This window comes from Aquarana catesbeiana, linkage group LG03 (genome assembly GCF_042186555.1).
Source record: "Aquarana catesbeiana isolate 2022-GZ linkage group LG03, ASM4218655v1, whole genome shotgun sequence".
Taxonomy (NCBI): domain Eukaryota; kingdom Metazoa; phylum Chordata; class Amphibia; order Anura; family Ranidae; genus Aquarana; species Aquarana catesbeiana.
The window spans coordinates 337,417,856-337,424,283 of NC_133326.1; the positions used below are offsets into that span (position 1 = coordinate 337,417,856).

A 6,428-nucleotide genomic window follows, 5' to 3' on the forward strand; every position below is an offset into this window, starting at 1 on the left:
GACCAATGCCTCAGCAACACGTTGTCCAGGAACAGGAGTTTGTAACCTCCTAGTCTCTGGGAACGCATTGCACAGACCTTTCTGCAAGGCCTCCCGAAGATGTTTCATGCTCTGCTCTCTCTGCGACAGCAAGATAAGGTCCGTAACCTTACCCTTGTATCGTGGATCAAAGAGGGTTGCCAGCCAGTATTGATCCCTCTCCTTGATACCACGAATACGAGGATCCTTCCGCAGGCTTTTCAGGATCAGCGAGGCAGCGTAATTTTGCTGAGGCATTTGGTCCGGAGTCCTCTGGGTCACTAAGGCTGACATGATCTGCAGCCACCTCCTCCCAGCCACGTACAAGTCCATGGGTTTCTTGGAACTGTAAATGATCCCTTAAAGACTGCTGCTGATGCTGAGTGCCAGGCTCCACCTCCATGCTGACACAATCCTCCTCTTCCTCCTCCTCCTCCTCGTCCTCTTCCTGTGTGATCGGCGGGCACGCAGGAACACTGTCTGGATAAAGGGGGCCTTGAGAGCTAAGGAAGTCCTCCTCTTCCTGCCTCTGTTCTGCCTCAAGTGCCCTGTCCATTATTCCATGCAGCGTGTTCTCCAACAGGTGGACAAGGGGTACAGTGTCACTGATGAATGCACTGTCACTGCTCACCATCCTTGTGGCCTCCTCAAATGGTGACAGGACAGTGCATGCATCCCTGATCATGGCCCACTGGCATGGGGAAAAAAAAACAAGGTCTCCTGACCCTGTCCTGGTGCCATAGTTGCACAGGTACTCATTGATGGCCCTCTGCTGCAAGTGCAGCCGCTGCAGCATGGCCAACGTTGAGTTCCACCTGGTGGGCATTTCACAGATTAGGCGGTTATTGGGCAGGTTAAATTCCTTTTGGAGGTCAGCCAGCTGAGCACTAGACATGTGCACACTGAAATATTTCGTTTCGGAATTTCGTTTTCGTCCGAAATATAAATTTATTTAGTTACTCCCGAAATTCGTTTTTCTTTATTTCGTTTTTCGTTAAAAACTTGCATTCGTCCAAAAATCGAAATGAATTAAGGTCGAATCGGTCATTAAAGGCTTATGGTGTCTGTCGAATGTTCAAAGTAGATTCGACGGAGCAGCTAAACTGTACGACGTCGCAATCGTACATTCCGGTCAAATTTTCTGGGATGCATTTGACCGGAAATGTTCGATAGCAGCATCGTACAGTTTGTTTAGCTGCTCTGTCGAATCTTCTAACTTTTGACAGACACCATAAGCCACATTTACGTTTGCATGTTTTCGTTTCTGTGTCGAATCTTCATCGTTCATGCTCATTGCATTGGTCTACTCTGCCCCAGCAGTCAGCCAACCAAACTTTCACATTCGTTTCTCAATCGGAAGTGCGGAAGTGCGGCCGCAAAATCCGACGCTGTGTGGCTTAGAGAGATAATGGCAATGGCAGCACCAGCAGCAACCCATTCCAGCACTAGCAGCATGGAGGAGGCTGTTCCTGGGCCTTCTAAGGCAGCATCCAAAAATGGGCGCAGGAGGGGGACACAAGCTGCATCCAGCAGGAAGCGTAACCTAATGTGGACTCATATTGAGTCCCAGGTCCTGGTAAGGGAAACGCTTCCTTGCTGGATGCAGCTGTGTGGCCCCCGCTCCAGGGAAACCACTACGGAGTGGAAGCGAGAAAAGTGGGAGGAGATTTCCAGGAAGGTGGAGGAGACATATCGCCATCGGCGTGACCCGACTGCCTGTCGCAAAAAATTCAGCGACATAAAACGGTAAGTAACGTGTCTGATTATTTTTTTTTTTTACATTTTAACCACTTCAGCTCCGGAGGTATGGCTGCCAAATGACCATGCCACTTTGTGCGATTTGGCACTGCGACGCTTTAACTGACAATTGCGCGTTCGTGTGACGTTGCTCCCAAACAAAATTGATGTCCTTTTTTTCCCACAAATAGAGCTTTCTTTTGGTGGTATTTGATCACCTCTGCAGTTTTTATTTGCTTTTTGCTATATAAGTATCCCCAACAAATATATAAAAAACGAATTTTTTCCTCAGTTTAGGCCGATATGTATTCTTCTACATATTTTTGGTAACAAAAATTGCAATAGGCGTTTATTGATTGGTTTGTGCAAAAGTTATAGCGTCTACAAAATAGGGATAGTTTTATGGCATTTTTATTAACAATTTTTTTTACTAGTAATGGCGGCGATCAGCGATTTTTATTGTGACTGCGACATTATGGCGGACACATCGGACACTTTTGATGCCATTTCGGGACCATTGTCATTTATACAATGATAAAAGCTCCAAAAAATGCACTGATTTTACACACACACATATAAACATATGCTATTGCTATCACAATTTGATGTCAGTAAAGTTAGGTGAATTTTTTTTTTAAAAAGGAATAAATAATTTTCAATTTATCCTCCCTCCTGTGAAAAACCAAATTTGCGCATAGGTGTGCCTAGCCTACACATAGTTTGCAGTTGCACATGTTATATATTATCGCCACAATCATTTTAAGAGGAATATTTCCATGCCGTTATTTGTTCTTAGTTAGTTATCACTAAACTGAGCAGTAAGTGCTTTTAAGTTCCACTTGACCTGACCACCTGTAGGTTGCGCCCCCTTTCTGACCAGGCCATATTTTGCTATTTAGCGCATTGCAGCTTTAAACTGCACGCTCCTGTGATGTATTACCCAAATGAAATTTATGCTCTTCTCCCGCCATATATAGAGCTTTTATTGGTGGCATTAGATCACCGCTGGGTTTTACATTTTTTGTTATGTATATATATAAATAAGTGTTACGGTGGCTGGACTTAACCAGCTTGCGGACCCGCCATATTTTTAGTTACTATGGGGGGGGTCCACATCTGCAAGTGGGTTAATGCGTTGCAAAAGAAACAAGGAAGGAAATTTTACACTATACACAGTTCACACAAGCGCGTAATAGAAAGGTGGACTGGAGTGGACACAATGGACATTTACTCGGCACAATCCCTATCCTGCCTTTTATTATTTATTGTGCACCAAAAAAGCATAGGTTTTTCTTACAATAAATTTGGTTAATAAATAAATGTGCAAACCTTGTGCTACATGAAAAAATGTGCCTAATCCAAAAATTCCATTTGCATTGTTTCATTCTACGGGTTCATTCTACATGTGTTTCATGTGTTGATGTCATTTTCAGATTACAATTGTAGTTTAATTGTGGAACCCGTTTCTCTTCTCTTTTTGTTTTGCAGTTCCATAGCGCGTAAATGCAGGCAGTCGGGGCGCAGAGGAAAGCAGGTATCTCTCCTCCCCCATGAGAAGGAGCTCTTAGCAGCTGTAGGGGAGGATGAGATAAAAAAACTGCTTGCTCATCAGGGTTGGTGTCAGCATTGCATTGTGTGTAGGAAATTTTTTTTGTCAACCATGCGACGCGACATAGTCATTTACCATGATGTGTTTGATTTTATTTAAAGATCGTCTCCAGGCCCAGCGCCGCCGGAGGCAGAGGGCAGAGGAGCAGGAGTCCTCCATGTCATCATGCAGTAAGTACTGTAGTAGTGACACTAATACAGTGGTTCCTTTTCCATTTGTCCAGCCTTCCATTGTTGATTCCAGCGTCATTGTTTCTCGCTCATGTAGTGACAGGTAGAGCCTCTGCGACGCTCTGTCAGGTAACGCAAGCGATTGCGTAACTTACGTAATTTGACAGAACGTGGCCGCTCTGAACTGAGGTGCCTGATCAGTGGCAGTGCACCTAGCACTCGCCGGCGCTGCTGGAACCAGGACAGGTAAGTGCCTCGTATTTGTTTTTTTTTTAAATGATTTTTTCTAAATGGTGAATGCATGTCCCTGCCTTGTAGATAAACGTTAGTGACCTGCCCTGTATTGCCATGCTAATAGATAATTAATTTTATCTATTTACACTACAGTATATTTATTTACGTTTATTAACGTTCATCATTTCTCCTTTATAAATAGGTGTCATCCAGTCAGAGGGGGAGACTGAGGAGGAGGCTGAGGCAGCAACGCCCACATGTAAGTTAGTATAATCTTGCTGGTATCTGCTGGTATCTTGCTGGTATCTGCTGATACATGTTTCAATGTTCTTGTACTAATGTGTGAGATTGTTGTACACTGCAGATTGTAATGTTCTTTTCTATCATTACTCAACAGCTGCTGAGCAGGAGGTGGAGGAGACCTGCCCTGTAGAGGCTGCTGGGGATGCGGAGGAACAGCCAGATGCGGCAGATCCAGGGAGTAAGTATAACTTTTTTTGTATTTTACAGGCAAATATAGTATTTTAAATATGAAATGCTGATGGCATACCTTGTCTAGAATAGCTTGTGATTTATTCTGCAAGGCTTTGGTTTAGCTGGAACTATTAATTATATTAGTTCCCCTCTGCAGATGATTCCAGTCTTCCTGTTAGCGTGACCTGTGCTTGTTAATATTTCCCCAATGTCCCTGATCATGCCACCTTCTTGCTGCAGTTTAGATTCCCAGTCTGAGCCAATCACTGTTAATCATTATGAATAACACAGCAGGCTGGGGGGGGGTGTCAGAAAAGAATCTCCAGCTATTGGCTGGCAGTCCCTGGACATGTTCAATCTCTGGCATGCCCCTAATGCATGCATTAACACTTTTCTTATGATGTTATACCTGTTATACCTCCTAGCCTAGACCAGGAGTGAGTAACCTACCTAGCCTAGAACAGAAGTGGGGCTTAATTTATTCAACAATCAGTGGCCTTACAAAATTATCAACTTTAAAAAATAGCCTGCTATATTTTATTAAACAACTTTTTATTAGGTCATCCCAAATGCAATGGCTTGAATGGCTTCTCTTTGGTGAGTGTAATGTTAAAAGCTGGTATAGCTGATATGTTTTTCTGCAAGTGCAACTGATCCTCCATATTTGCCAAAGTCAGTCAGTCTGGATGAGGTAGATTAGTTAGCAGTAGCACTTAGGCGTCCATTACACCTTAAGATTTTCTCCAGCCGCCCGTGCGACCAAGCGGATAAAATCTTTGGGAGATTCCCCTTTACACTGCTCGATGTGTAGAGGGGAATCCCTTTGTACTCTGGCCGGGGAGGACACTCAGCTCCACCCCGGTCAGAGTACAGTAAAGTAGTACTACACCTTCCTGCACAGCTCTGCAAACTTGGTATGATGCAGCGAATTGACACAGACACCACTATCTCCTACACACAAATTGATTAGGTGCATCTCACTAAATATCAAAAACTGGTATGGATGGAAGTGAAAACATCTCAAGATGTTACAGGATTGTCTACAAGGGCTGGGAGATCGTTGCCTTTATATAATGTTAGGGTGAAGAAGCCATGTGTATGTGTATTGTATTATCTATCTATCTAATGTATTTTCTTTTCTTCACAGGTGAAGTCTTCATCCTGCAACTGCAGCCTGTGGACGAAGACCTGGACCTGCCCGCGTCTGGTTGGACTGGCTGTCCTTCTGAGTCCCCAGTGGTTTCTACAGTCCTCCACCCTTCAACATCCCCCCACCTGGCCTCCCCAGTGCATCCTTCACCCGCTCCAGAACAGGCACACATCCCCCACCCTCCAGAGCCACATGTGACGGATTATCTGCGGCGCATTGTGGAGGTCCAAAAGAGACATTTTGCAGTTACCCGGAGGCTGCGTCGATCTTTGGCCCTCCACAATCGCCGGCAGCTCCGTCACTCTGTGGCTCTGCAGAGGTACCAGCGTAGCCTCAGGAGACACCTGGAGGCTACGCGGTACCTTGGTGACCAGTTGGCTGGGATTAATATGTCCCTACAGCGACTGGTCACCAGGTTGGGGGAGAATGTACTCTAATTTTTTTTTTTTTTTTTTTTTTGTTTTGTTTATGTTAATTGTTAAATAAAAAAATGTTGTTCAGAAATAATTGTTTTCTTGAGTTTTGCTTTACTTGTTAGATTTGTGTGATGTTTATCTAAATGAACTAGTCCATATATTGTTACTAACTTACTAGAGGCCTTATAATTGTAGTTTTTCTACATTTAACCATCAGGCTGAACTTAGAAAATTGATGAGATTTCTCTCTACACTATTTCAATGTGCAAAGGGTAATCCAATGTATTGTGTCCAGTCACGCCGTTCAGCTTTCCCTCCACCAGAATACACAGCAGATAGTTAGAGCAGGGGTTACTCTATACAGTCCTCAACAGTTCACAGGACATAGGTTGCAGGCTTGCAATCATGAGGGCAACAGTTAACCGGACAGAGGTTCACAGGCTAACGCAATTACAAGGGGCAACAGTTGAAAGGGCAGTGTCATGGTTATGCAATAGAGTTTGTCTGTCAGCATACCTGTCTCCATGTGTTCATCTCTAGAGACCAGCTGACCCTCACCTGACTGCTTTTGTAAGCTCTCCTCTAGCATGGCTCCACCCCAGCTCCTATCAGGGAACCCT

General features: G+C 44.3%; 1 long non-coding RNA gene across 1 annotated transcript; it reads left to right on the forward strand.

The window, feature by feature from the left end:
- Positions 1–3,929: 3,929 nt before the first annotated feature.
- On the forward strand, positions 3,930–5,825 carry LOC141134551 (uncharacterized). The gene is made up of 3 exons (XR_012243198.1): positions 3,930–4,027; positions 4,166–4,249; positions 5,390–5,825. It is a non-coding gene; the product is annotated as an uncharacterized lncRNA (long non-coding RNA).
- Positions 5,826–6,428: the final 603 nt, after the last annotated feature.